The sequence below is a fragment of the Lissotriton vulgaris genome, chromosome 3_1, assembly GCF_964263255.1.
Source record: "Lissotriton vulgaris chromosome 3_1, aLisVul1.2, whole genome shotgun sequence".
NCBI lineage: Eukaryota > Metazoa > Chordata > Amphibia > Caudata > Salamandridae > Lissotriton > Lissotriton vulgaris.
Window position 1 is genome coordinate 648,952,627 of NC_141689.1, and position 15,066 is coordinate 648,967,692.

Here is a 15,066-nt window from a genome sequence, read left to right on the forward strand (position 1 = left end):
TGTAAATCAGACACAGCATTGATTTGTCTTAAGAAATACATTTTTGCCAAGGTAAAGAAAATGTTGCACGTTTGGAAATTATGCTTGTTGTGGAAATAGTGGTGATGGGGGTATTTATGTGTTATTAATTTAAGGCAGCTAAAACAAAAAACAGATATAATATGTGTACAGTTTGTGGGTTCAATTTTCACACAGAGAGGTATATTTGAATAAAAGCCAAGGGAGGTGTTGTACTGCAAGTACGTTTACAATGTGCAGACATTACATGGAGACGAAATACAGAAAGTAAATGTGTACCTTGCTTTGTATATGTACGCATGGTTTGAATAATTTGATCATACTGTTAGATATAATGCAAAATGCCTGGTGATGCGGGGCAAGAGAAGGTGAAGGAGGCATTTTGGAGAGAGAGCTGTTGTATATTCTCAGTATTAGTTTGCAGAGGGATAGCTGCCCACTGGTGATGTGTTGTGTTGCAGAGGTAGAGCTGCAGGCCTGATGGTTTGCAGTGGTAGAGCTGGAAGAAGTTGTCTTGCATAGGGATAGCTGCGAGGTGTTTATGCAGGGCGAGGGAGGGTAAATATCGCAGTCTTGGCTAGTAGAGGAAGAGTTAAGGACTCAACGCCTTGCACAGATAAACATGCGGGCCCACTGGCTCGCAGACGAGGAGCTGCAAGACAACCGGGGGTTCGCAGAGGGAGAGTTGGGAGCCACCGGGCTGGCTCTTAGAGGAAGAATTGCATGCTGACAGGCTGGCTCGTAGAAGGAAGCCAACACTGGAAAAATACTGCGGTTCTCTCTCTATGAGCCAGCCGGTCGGCTCACAGCTCTCCCTGTGCAAGCCAACCCATCGACCGATGGCCTGCAATTCTCCCTCTGCAAGCTAGGCCGTCGGCTCGCAGCTCTTCCTCTGCGAGCCATCGGGCCCGCAGCTGTAACTCTCCAACCCAACACTGAAAATCTACTGTAGCTCTACCTCTGCCAGAAACCCCCTTCACCCTCGTTCACAACACATCACTGGCTTGCATCGGACCGCAGCTGCTGTTGTGGGAGCAAGGCCACAACTCTCCCTCTGTGAATTAGTACACAGCTGTTCCTCTGCAAGCTAAAGGCTAGCAGTTCTCCCTCTAGAAGCCATCAGGTCCGCAGTTCTACCTCTGAAAGCCAACCCTGGAAATTAACAGCAGCTTTCCCTCCGCTAGATACTCCCTTCACATTCCCTTGCCCCACATCACCGGTTGCAGGTATCCTTTTGCAAGTCGACGGCCTGCAGCTCTCCGTATGTGAGTCAGTCAGCAGCTGTCCCCATGCAAGCTGGCATGCAGCTCTCCGTCTGCAAAGTAGCCCTTCGGCTAGCAGCTCTTCGTCTGTGAGCCATTGGACCTGCAGTTGTACCTCTGCAAGTGAACACTGGAAATATACCGCAGCTCTCTGCGAGATACCCCTTCATGCTCCCTCTCCAAACATCACTGTTCCATACCTATCCATTTGCAAGCCAACAGCCCGCAACTTTCCCTATAGCAATCGGCCCGCAGTTGTTCCTCTGTGAGCCGGCCCGCAGTTCTCACTCTGTAACCCGGCATGCAGCTGTCCCTATAGGAACAGATGGCCCGCAGCTCTCCCTCTGTGAGCCAGCCCATGGGGGGGACGTCTCACTCAGACTGTGTGCTATTTTCATACTAGATAAAGCTCTGTTTGTTTACTTTCATAAACAGTACTCTCAGGGGCACAAAGTGTTGGTTACAGTACTAAAGCACACGTAAATGTAAATTAAGGTAATTACGATGTTTTCTGCTGGTGTTAGAGGTCCGTACACAAGTAGGCTGTCACATTACCAAAATGGGAAAGACATCTTATTTAATCTCTCGCCCCTCTCCATCCCCATGTCGGTCATTTTTGTTGGTCTCTAAAAGTTGATCGGTTTTTAGTTATGTACATCCTCAATTAAATAAAAGCCCGTACCATATCTTTGTTAATATGGAGCAGTGTGCCATTTAGTTGAGAATATTACTCTAAGTATACTGATAACAATTTTTTTAAATAGTATCTTCAACGTTATCTGTAGTGGGTTGCAGAGGAAGTGCAATGGGACAGTGGGGTGTGTGGGACAGAGGGTGGGGCATGGGTGGAGGGGAAAAGTAAGTAGAAGTGGAGTCACGTATAAAATGGGAAGGTGAATCTAAACAATTCAATAAATATGTGCTGTATTACCGTTGACACTACCTGCTATCCTACTGTTCCCTTATTCCGCTCCACTACCATGCAGCATTCCCTCTGCAAGCCGTCAGTGGAACTTATCTAATTGTATGTGATTATTTTGACATATTGAACAGATATAACAAATAATTGAAACTTTTTTTCTTTCTCAGAAAATTATTTTCTTTGGATTAAAAGTTGAAAATGCCTAGAAGAACTAAAAAAAGGAAAGAAAAAAAGGCAATCTACTTAAAGAAAAGACAATTCTTACGAAAAGTATTATGAACATTTAATGAAAATAACATCACACAATCAAAAAAAAAGAATTTTTCAAGTAAGTAGAAGCAGACTTCAACTTCAAATTGCAAGAAAAAAATTCATGATAAGGAAAGAGTATTTGTTAACCGTAGACAAAAACAATTTCAAGAAATTCGTCGAAGACTTTTTCGAAATAGAGTAATTCAGAATTTAATAGAAGGATGCCGGAAATATAAAAAGAAACTGGTGCAATTGAACTGAAACAGTGTATTGAAAGCATAGTGGATACTGCTTTTAAGTTAAAACAAAAAATATCATTTTGATTTTGAAGAGGATGAAACTGTTGGATAAAACAATCAAGATTAAAAAAGACAAAAGCTTAGAAAAAAGACTTGTGAACAGATGCAACTTTTGTAATATCTTCAGTGGTAAATGGAAACATACGTCTAATAGTGAATCTTTTTTTAATGAAGAGAGTTACTTCCAAGATAATAGTTTACCATTTGCAGTTGATTCTGGAGGTCGTTGCTACGAAGTGCAGAATGGTTGTCCTGTTCCAAAAGAAGAAATGGTTAGTATTAGTGCAGAACAGTTAATAGCTAAAGAAGTGGAAGGGAAACGCACACAAGCTCCTGTGTATAAGTGGGATTGTAGCAGTATTTGTAGTATTCAACAGGAATCTATTGATATCATGAGAAATTTGTTACGAGAATACGCGCAGAAAAGTGTTAAACGGAAGATTAGGTTGATACAAGGTCTAGATCCATGTAATGTAAGAAGATATACTGAGAAACATGGGCATTCTCAGGATTGTATTTCAAGAAAAGTATGTAAAAGTGTTTTTCATCACTTGAGGATGTTAGCAGTACTCCATTCAGAAATGCGGATGTTTGTAAGGAAAGTGTACTATGTAAAAAGTCCTGTATTATGTTTAAGTGAACTGAATACAGCTCTTTTACACGGTTCTTTATTAGATGTACAAAATATGTGTGATGATATTGAGTTGTGATATTTTGGTTTAGAAGAGCAGTGCATAGAAAGTGAAAAGTTTGACAATTACAGATGTTGAAGAAGATGGGAAAGTGATTACGATTGATCAGTTTGAAGAAGAAATTGAAAAGTTTAACATAGTGTGCTTTGAAATTCAAAACTATGTTTGTGTTTGTTGACGACATACTAATTATAAAACTCAAACTAGGAATGTTGATTTGTATTTGAAATCTAAAAGGAGAATTATGATAAATGGAAGGAATTTGCAAATTACTTGTTAGTGGAAGGTCAATTTGAGTTAGGCAGTGATCAACGTGTTTGTAAATATTGTTATAACAAATTAGAAGAAAATAAAATGCCTAAAGCAGTACATAATAAGTTAGAATTAGTAGTTATTCTGGAGGAACTGGCAGATTTGAATACATATTCATGTTCTAATTCAATCTGTTCATCCATTTCACACTATAATTCGCATGGAGCCTAAAACAGGTAAACTGCCACCAACAGACTTACAAAGAGGGCTGAAAGGAAGAGTTGTATACTTACATTTAGATTTTAAGAAAAATATTGAAATTGTTGGTGGAGACAAAGAGGAAAATGAAGCAGTAGTCATTCTAGTAAATGGAGAACCAACAAAGAGTCAGAAAATATGGCAAGAATTTGTGGATGTTAAAAAGGTTAAAAAGGCTACTTTATATCTTGTAGAAAATAATATTTATTATAAAAGTGTAAATGTGGAAGAACAGGTAATAACTTTGGAAGATGAATCTGAAATTTCAAACGGTCAAATAGAGAAAGTGGACAAGTCAAGGAGTGAAGAGATTATTGAACATTACACAATATGTCCTCTAGATTCAAAAGAGGTAATAGGAAATAGCATTGAGTTGTTTCAAATGAAAAAAGCAAAGGGAAAGCCAATGAGTGTATGGGAGAAAAGCTTAGAAGCTTGCTGTTTTCCACAGCTGTTTCGAACTGGAGAAGGTGGACAATATGATGACCGACCTGTATGGATTCCAGCTTCAGAATATCGCTCAATAGGATTATACTCTGAAGATCCTAGATTTCGAAACTGGAGTTCATCAATCAGTTCTTTCAGCAAAATATTTTGTGGAGAAAGTTCAACAAACAGATGAAAATTTAGAAGCACAGTTAATTAATTTGATGGCATGTCAACAAGGAACAAATGAGTATTGGTACCGTTGTCATGGGGAACTGAAATTTATGTTACGGAACTTAGGGAAAACCAAAATGATTTGTGGCATTTAGCTGTACGGAGTATGCATGGGAAGATTTGCTTCAATTTCTACGAGAAGCAAATTCCAATATAAACATTTTTGAAATGAAGACACCTGGAGAACTGTGTTCTTTGGATCCTGTAAATGTGTGCAGATATATTAAACGTAGGTTTCAAGCTATGATGTCTTTTATCTGCAATAAAAAGAATCCACATCGTGGAGAAGTTACCGATTTCTTTTGGAGAAAGGAGTATCAAGCGAGAGGTGCTCCTAATATTATGGATTAAGGATGCACCTAAATTTGGAACGGATTCAGATGAAATAGTATTGTCTTTCAATGAACAGTATGTGACTTGTGAGATTCCAAGAGAAGGAGGAGAGAGAAGCTTGAGTCAGCAAGTTTTACGTTTCCAAAGTCACCATTGTGGAAAGTACTGCCAATGAAAATACAAGTCTAAAGGAACATTTTATACCAAGTGTCGGTTTGGATTTCCACGTACAGTAATTTCTAAAGGAAGAGTACATTCTTTTTTTCTTCTGTAAGGCACAAAATAACTCGCAAATCTCCAAAGAATAGCTACAACTTAAAAAGAACAGAACTGTCAAATTTATTAATGACTACAATCCCGGTATTTTAAAAATGTGGAATGCAAACATGGACATGGAACCTATGAATGTTCAGACTGCTTGTGCTCTTCAAGTTTATATTCAAAATCAGGAGGGATCATTTGGGTAAGTTTAGGTCTTGCCTGCTCACAAAATAGATTATTGAAATCAAGAGGAAATTGAATACTTAGCAGCAAATGAACCAGACAGTACAGAAATTCTTAAAACTAATATGTTGGATACATATTATCCTAAAAGGAGTCGACATCTGGAACAGCTATGTCTGTGTGAAGTACTTTCAACATTACAGCTTTAAAAGAAATGTTAAACAGAATTTAAAAGAAGGAAAATATGCAGTAGTTGGATGTCATGGATGCTTAGAAAATCACGCAAAAGGTAACCTTAGAAACCGCATAAAGGTCAGTTTGAAACCCCAGATAAGCGAGAATTTTACTATTTAGCACTTCTCCAACTCTTCAAACCATGGTGTATCGAAAGCAAATTACTTCGAGATTTTGACTGCTAAAAAGATTCTTTTAATGCATGTAAAGATAGCATTGCATTTTAAATTTGCCCTACATATTTAAAAATGTTGAATGATGAAGTTGAACAGGTAAAGACTATTACAGCTGAAGTTGCCAATGAAAGTTCTCAAGATAGTCAAAGTTCTGGTCCATGTAGTCAAGATCCACTTGGACAACCATTAGTGGAAAATGAAGCAGTGATTGCTTCATTTTCCACTAATGGTTGTCACACGAGGAGAATACTACATTAGAAAAGTTAGAAGAGCAAGTAAATATTGAACAGAAAGAAATATATGTACAAGTGAGAGAACAGATAGAACATGGTTTGTTAAAATGAAAAAAGAATATGTAAGTTCATCATTTAAACCTATTCTGATGTACATCAGTGGTCAAGCTGAAACGGGTAAACGTTTTTTTAATTAAAGTTTTGACCAGGTATCTTAAAAAAACTACTGGTTCACATTTATCGTCTGTGATAACAGCTCCAACTGGATTAGCTGCGCACAATGTTAAAGGAATTACTTTGCCTAGATTACTGATGTTACCTGTTGAGCATGATAATAAATTTGAATATCGGAAGTTGCCTGGAGAGCGTCTTATGAAGTGTCAAGAGTGCAACAGGTATTAAAAACAGATTATGATGTTTTCTTTGGAGGAAAAGATTTAAATGTATTTGGAGATCTGCTACAACTAACTCCTGTAAAAGGAGAACCAGTCTTTAAAACGCTTCTACATGAAGACACTAGGAAATCTTTGGGAAGTATTGGAAATGTGAATCTTTGGTTACATTTAGAATATAAAGAACTCACTCAGAATATGCAACAAGCAAGTGATGAAGATTATGGAAGTATTCTGAAAGATGTAAGAATCGGTGTTCTAAGCAAATATGGTAAACAATCTTTACAAAGTTGTCTACTACAGAACTTGTTTACAACTGAAAACACACCAGAAGCAGTAATGTACAAGAAAATTGCAGAAAAAAAGTCTATAGTTTGCTTAATGCCTACATTGCAAGAGTGTTCTACGTTTAACCCGTTGTTTGCTTCTGTCGGCCAATGGAGTGTCACGCACACTACCTCCTTAGTGCTGCGCACATTCTTTGGCTGATGCCGCCCGGCTCACTCATCAAATCTGTAAAAGGGTTGATCAAGAGCTTCTGAAATTGGTAAATCAAGAAATAGTTCACATTGAAGCTATTGATAAAATCGAGTATCAAGGATTCACAATGCTTCTTTCAAATAAACTACAGACTAAGTTGGATTCTTTGGAAAAGTCTGTTTCAAAAACTGCTAGCTTATATTTTTTTGTTTAGATCTATGTATAAACTGTTGGGTAATTTTGAGGCGTAATTTGAATATTGAAGAAGGTTTAGTGAGTGGAGCAATGGGGAAAGTTGTTGAATTTGTAAAATATCAAAACAGAATGCAATTGAATTCTTGAAAATTACATTTGATCAGATTTTAGAGGTAAGACCAATCGTGCGTTGGTCTGTACATTTTTTGCTGGTAAAAGACTTGTATGTTCGTAGAAAACAGTTTCCTTTCTGTTTAGCATATTCAATAACCATTCATAAATTTCAAGGTTTAAGTGTTAATAATGCTTTAGTAAATGTTGGAAGAACTGTGTTTAAAGAGGGAATGGCATATGTTGCATTATCTTGAGTTAGAACATTGTCTGGTTTGTATTTATTTGATTTAGATGAAAACAAGGTTAGTGCTGATGTAAATTGTGTAAGAGAATATGATCATTTAAGAAGACTTTATGCACCAACTTTAGGTGAATATCCTATTTATGAAAAACCTGCTGTGTGTTTAAAACACAAACATGTTGATTAATCAAGTGTGGTTCAAAAACAGAAAAAAATTCAAGAGTAAAGTGATGATGTTGTGAGATACCAATTAGAAAATGCTTCTGCGGTCAACTGCTATGGTAATGTTATTCTAAACGTTATATTTCATCTAGAAGATCTTTATGGTGAAATTAATGAAAGTCAGGAAAAAAGATTATGTTCTGAACTTTATACTGTATTTCAACAATTGAGAACTGACATAAGTAAGATCCATACTGCTTCTGGTATTCGCCAACTCGTTGATACATGTACTGGAGCTTTAACGTTCAGCCCTAATATACAACAAGATGCATAAGAGTTTCTAATGGTTATGCTTGGAGTATTAGAAGATAAAGGAATCCAGATTGAGAGTTTATTTGGACTCAGTTACAAATGGGATCATAAATGTGAACAGTGTTCATTAACTTCAAGCACTATAGTTAACAGAGAACGGTTTCTATACTTAACAATACCTGACTGCAAACCTGTACCTTTTAAAAAATTAGTAAAAGAAGCAAATCATGATATGAAATGTTCTCGTTGTCAATCAGAAATGTTTACAAAGATTTGGAAAATATGTAATTTTAATGCTACAATCCTGTAGACTAAATGGAAGAAAAGTGGAAACGAAAATTAAACATTTTAAATGTTGCTAGTAAAGTATCTATTTGTGGTAGAACTTTCACAACATTGGCTATTGTTTTCCATGCTGAAGCTACTACCACATGTGGACATTATACTGTGTATTTAAAATGCAATAATGGTTGAAGTCACTGCAAATATACACACTTGGTAATTAAACCGAGATAGCCTTATGAATTACCCAACTCGTACTTAATTTTTCTGAAACAAAAATTTTAGATACATTATTCCTCCTAGAGGAAAAATGTGAAGATGCTTTAAGGAATTCATACTAGATGATTTTAAAAAAAATGTCAATACATTATTTGGCCTTGAAGAAAAATGTGAACAGAAAGTACAGAGTAAAGGTAAGATTTAAAAATTGGAAATAGTATTGGATATGTTATTTGTGTTTATTTCGTAGTGTGCTTGCAAGAATTAGTCATTTGTTTTAGCAATCTGTATTTGTATTTGTATTTGTATTTTGTATTTGTAGAGCGCAACTATCGCTCCGGAAGGAGCATTCTGGCGCTGGATTGATAGTATGCAATCAGTTACATAAGCAGAGTTAGATGGCGGCCATGACATATTCGTCTGGGAGATTGAAAATCCAGGTTTTTAGTTGCTTCCTAAACTGGGTTTCTTGAGTCTGGGACCTGAGATTTTTGGGCATGGAGTTCCAGGCTCTAGAGGGCAGATACGTCAGAGTTTTACCACCTCTGGTTTTGAGGTTGAATTTAGCTAGTTTTATCAGATTGTCATTGGAGGATCGTAGAGTCCTGGAAGGGTTGTAGTGGGGGTAGCGCCTGGTAAGATACTTAGGGCCTGTGCAATTGAATGCCCGAAATGCAATGATTAGACTCTTAAAAAGTATCCTTTTATGCAGAGGAAGCCAATGAAGAGTTTTCAAGGCAGCTGATACTGAGGATTTCCTGGGTAGTTTTAGTACTAATCTGGCTGCTGAGTGTTGTACACTTTGAAGTTTTTTTAGTGTAGATTTTTTCACTCCTGCCATCAGACCATTGCAATAGTCTGGGCGGGCGAGGATTAAAGCCACTGCTACCGCCTTTCTTGAGTCAGTGGGCAAGAAGTCGAAGAACTTTTTAAGAGAGTTTATGATACCAAAGCAGCATCCTGCCACATTCCTGACATGTTGGTCAAAGGATAACTCGGTGTCAAACAAGACTCCGAGATTTCTTTCTGTCGCTACGGTTTAGTGGGGGGGGGGCGGTGGAGTCTTCTGGCCACCAAAGAAGATTTTGTTCAGCATTAGTGGAATTTTCATCTAATGGCACAATGAGTTGAGTGTCATCGGCATACGAAGTTACGAGTATGCCGAATGATTCAATCAGGGAGATAAGTGGGATCAAATAAACATTAAAAAGTAGAGGGCTCAAAATGGAACCCTGAGGGACTCCAGACCGAACTTTTTTCTCTTTAGAGAGGAAAGGGCCCAAGGCAATGGTTTGGGATCTATCTGTTTAAAAAGGATGTTATCCACGCTAGAACCACCTCTGAGATACCAATATCTTTTAATCTGCCCAACAGTATAGAGTGCGAGATGGTATCGAACGCCGCTGTGAGGTCCAATAGAATCAGCACGGCATTCTTTCTTTGATCCTGTAGCTGCTTTATGGAGTCTGTCAATTCAATCAACGCTGTTTCCGTAGAATGATGAGGACGAAAACCTGACTGTTGGGGATGGAGGACGTTGTATGTTTCTATATGGCTTTTTAGTTCTTTATAGACCATCTGTTCAGTGATTTTTCCCAAGCCTGAGAGGAGTGATATTGGGCGTAGATTCGTGAGGTCTGAGGATGATTTATTAAGCTTTTTCATCAAGGGTTTTACAATTCCCTGTTTCCATCCACGTGGGACTATACCTGTAATGAGGGAAGAGTTTACAATCTTATTTATGATGGGATTCACCACATCAATTAACTGATGAAGAATTCTTGGGGGGCAGGGGTCCGAGGGTGCTCCTGATTTACAGGCTAGGATTACTTCACGTGTTTGGGATAGACTGACCGGTGTAAAAATGTTAAGACTTCCAATTGTGTTTTCTCCCTGATCAGAGAGGGTAGAAGTCTGAGAGACTCGGTGTATAGGAAAGTTTTTCTGTATTAAATCAATTTTCTCCTCAAAGAAGTCAGCTATTTGATTGCAGAATTCTTGGGATGGAGGTATTTCGGGCTGTAACGTTCTAGGGTGGGTGAAAGTCTTAACTATCGAAAACAATGTTTTTTGTTTTTGTTTAGCTTCCTTGATGGCATTGACATAGAAATCTTTCTTGGCAATTTTTATGCTGGAATGATATATTTTCCTCAGCTGGATATAAGAGTTTCTATCTGCCGTGTCGTAAGTTTTACGCCAATTGTGTTCGCCTTTTTTACATAGTAGGTGGGCTTTAGCTAAGTCTGGAGTAAACCAGGGGGCCTTTGTCTTGCCTCTTTTCTCCATTCTTCGGGGACGTTTGGGTGGAGCACGTACTTTAATCTCATGCTGCATCCAGCTCTTGAAGCGTTTTGAGTCATGTTCTACGTCACCAGTCAGACTAGGGATCTGTGTCTGAATGATAGGTTTAAGCTTGAAACTTTCCTCTACCATTTTCCAGTTAACGTAGTTCTCTAAATGTGAACTGGATTTGATTAAATTCTGGGGGCGTGAGGTTCTGATGCAAAACGGGATCAGACTATGATCTGTCCAGATTTGTGGGATAGGAGATTGGGTTTCTAGAAGGGGAAAGTTTGTACATACCCCATCTAATATGTGTCCAGCTTGATGTGTGGGCTATTTAACCCTTTGTTGAAGGTTACAAATTTCCAAGGTCTGATGAAAATTAAGTGCCTGTAAGTCAGCTTTGGATTCGAGGTGCAAATTGAAATCACCCAGGAGAGTAAAGTATGGGTATCGGATGAGGAGCTGACCTAAAGAGTCACTAAGAGATTGTAGTAATCTGGTTGCACTGCCCGGAGGGCTGTAGATTAGTCCTCCTGAGAAGGAGGAGGTCTTGTTCAATTTGATGGAAAAACCGAGGCCTTCTATGCCTTTGAGGGGGCCTAAATTGAATGTGTGGCATTTGAAGTGGTTTCTTAACACCAAGGCTACTCCTCCACCTCTCCCCTTCAGTCTGTCCTGCCTAAGGATGGTATAGCCTTGTGGGAGGGCGATGGCTAGGTCTGGGTTACTATTACCAGTTAGCCAGGTTTCTGTTATGAGGAGGCAATCTAGGTCTAACTCCAGGATGAGATCATTTATATCTTGGCTATGGTTACACATGGAGCGAGCGTTTATCATCCCTCTTTAAAGTGTGAAATATTATCGACCAGGTCGATTTGAGGAGCTTTTGTCTTGGACGGGGACCAGGAGGAGGTCCACCTGCAAAGCTTACAGCTAAAGGGCCCTTTGATGTTATTCATCTCAACCTTACAAGTACAACTGTTTCCTATGCGTAGACTTAGAAGAAAGTTGGCCTGGTACCTTATGATGGAGGGTTCTTGTCCAGAATTTCCTGCGCCTGTCGCGCTCTTGGCGCGGACGGGCGCAGACGGGCTTGCCTTAGGCGCGCCTTCGGTGCGCAAACGGCGCTTGTCCGCTGCGCTTCCTGCAAATGCACATATTTAGCGTGGGCGGGGGGGCATGGCCTCGAGGGGGCGTGGCCTGTGAGCATGCCCGGCGATGGCGGCCACTAAAGTTACAATGTCCGCAACAGCGTTCAAATCTAGTTGATTGTTTTTTTTCCAGCTGTTTATGATGATACTACACTAACATCACTGTGCATGGTGATGTTAAGTAGAATCTGATAACAGCAAAAAATGGGAGAAAAATATGTTTTCAAAATGTTAAATGACAAGTAACACTGTCATTTGTGAAATATATAACATTACACAACAATTTTACAGTTTATTTTCTTTTATGTAGTGGAAAAGTTAGAAAAAACAGTACTAATGACAAATAGCAGAATAGTAGTTTAATATTTAAAAAACCTTTGGAATTCACTGAAAAAAACAGGTTTTACAGATGTTATAGTTAGAAATTAGCTTTTAAAAAACCTTTGAAATTCACTGAAAAATTAGGTTTAACAGACAGTATTCTTAGAAATTAGCATTTAAAAACCTTTGAAATGCACTGAAAAAAACATAGGTTTCTTTTTTTTTTTAATTGAATACTAGCAACTGTAACTGCAAATGTTGTCGCAATTGTTACCGTATGCGGCTAGAGATGTGAATCGGGCGAATAGACTTTAAATGCTGACATAGATACAGCCCAATACAGTGGAGATAACTTTTTTTTTTGAGGGCGCTGCTGCACGCTGCTTCCCCTCTTTCTTTTCTGTTTGAGGTGGAAGACATACTTTAAATTCGGGACTGTTCCCCATTAGGGGTGCTATATATTGTGTGGCTGGCGACTTTAGGGCTACATATTTTTTGGTATTCATCGACGTTGTTTTAAATTTGGTAATGGCACCTAAGGTTGCTCGCGGTGGAAAGACCAGAGAAGCAGGAGAAGGCGCGGTGGGTACTCGTGCTGCACTTGCCAGCAAAAGCTAAAGAAACGCCGGGTGTAGAGGACTTCGATACTGCCCTCCAGCATCAAGATTTAGCTCAAGGCACCCCTAAGATTCCTCTTATGTTTCAGCCTGCTCTTGGAAAAAAAGCTGCTGCTTCTGCCTCTAATTTGGACACGCATGAAATAGCAGGTGGAGAAACATCTGTTGTTGCTGCTTTGGAACAGGGCCAGGTATCTTCAATACTCCTTGAGCAAGCCGTATTGCATGTCAAGACACCCCAAATTGTGGTTCAGACTGAGGGTGACTTTAAAAATACTGGTGCACCAATTTTTATGGAAGAAGGGGAAGATACATGAGCCATTAAGCAGTAAGGAAAGTGAGTTTTACTCACTTTCAGAGCATTCAGAGGGGTCAGATCTGGAAGGAGATTTTTCACTTCAGGAGGATGGACTGGGAGACAATACTCCTATTACGATGGGCGATAGTCAAAGGCAAAATAGCTCCCTTGGCGCATCAGCAGAGGCTCCAATGGTTCGGAAGAAAGATAGAACCCGTAATGAGGGATCAATCACTGTGGAAACACCTATTTGGGACCTTTCTAATGGTGAACTTCTAGTGGAGAGACTTGATTTATCTGACCAAGCCAGTGGGAGTTTAAATGTGGCAGTATCGAGCCAAGTGTCATTGGAAGAAATTTATAGGTCTATTACAGAGCATAGGATGGAGGGTCGAGCTGAGCATTTAAAATCGCATGCTGCATGTAGAAAATTACAGAACATGGTTCAACGCCTTGCCAAAACATGCAATGACTTTACCGATCGAATGGCGGAAGCTGAGGCTCGTATATCGTCATTGGAAGACCAGATGGTGACCCAAAAGGAAGATGTAGCTGATATAAAAGCACATAAGGATGATGTACAAGATAAACTCGCCGATTTGGAAAATCGACTCCGGCGTAACAACTTGCGTATTCTTTGGGTACCAGAAGGCCTAGAGGGGCAGGACATATGTAAATTTGTAGCCGAGCTGTTCGAGGAGGCTTTACCAGAGGTGAAAGAATGGAACTGGGTTCGTGAAATCCAATGGGGCCCACAGATTTCCATTTCGTCAGCGACCTGTAAGAAGTGGGCAAGTCGGACAGCAACAGCCTCAAGCCATATTGATATCCCTGAATAATTTTTGGGATAGGCAGGTACTTTATGATCTGGCTAGACCAGACCGGAAGAGGTCGGGCAAAGGTATGCATTTTTTTGTGCACCCTGACTATTGTCACTCCACAGTTGAAAAGCGATGGCAGCTTCGGCAGTTGATAGCTGCGTTCCAAACAAAGGTCTTGCAAGCTTTCCTACTTCAACCAGCAACTTTAAAGACAGGTAATAAGGGACAGACTCATTTTTTTACGTCTGAAGTTGCTGCTAAAGCATATCTTAATTCTTTGGCTTAATGGGTTGATGGAGTGATTTGGTTGTTATGAATATTAAGGGAATCTCAAATATAGGTTAAGGCTTTAACCTTCTGTATTTTTGGCTGCAGAATTACAGTTTTGTAGATTTTTTTCTTTATATAGTCAGGGAAAACGGGAGGGCCAAGTATTCAGGGAGCCACTCACCGAGCATTACCAGGGCAATTAGCCCTATTGCCTTAGTTAAGGGGGGACACTTTTTGGGTGGAAGGGGGGACTTTGGTAAGGGGCTGTGGGTGGGGTGGGGGTTTCAGGGACACGGGTTGGGTTGGTACTTGGGTAAGGGTAAAAAGGATAAAAAGTCAGTTCATAGCACGGGTTGCAAGAACTTTGGTGTGTATTTTATTTTACATTTGCATGATAATGACCAGCGATATCTAAGTCTTCATGGCTAATCAGAGTCTGCATTTATGTTCTTTTAATGTTTGCGTAAAATATTCTTAAAATGAAGCGAGTAATCGCTGAGCTGCGGCTAATAACCCTGATATCCTTTGCTTACAGGAAACACACATCTCCTGGTCTAACCATAAGATGGTATCGGAGCTGGGATTTACATTATTATCAGCATCTAGACAATCTACTATGAATAGGGGAGTTGCTATTTTAGGTCATCGGGCTATAACCGCCACGGGTAGAGAACAGGATGATAAACTTGGAAGGTGGGCGATTACGGAATGTATTATAGGGGATGCTAAAATTACCATATGCACAGTGTATGGCTCTAATTTAGATGAAGTCGAAGTTATTGAATTTTTGAATGTTGAATTAGCGCTGTGGGAGACCCTGTTGTTATTACTTGGGGACTTTAATATACATGGGGCTTCCCAGATATGGGA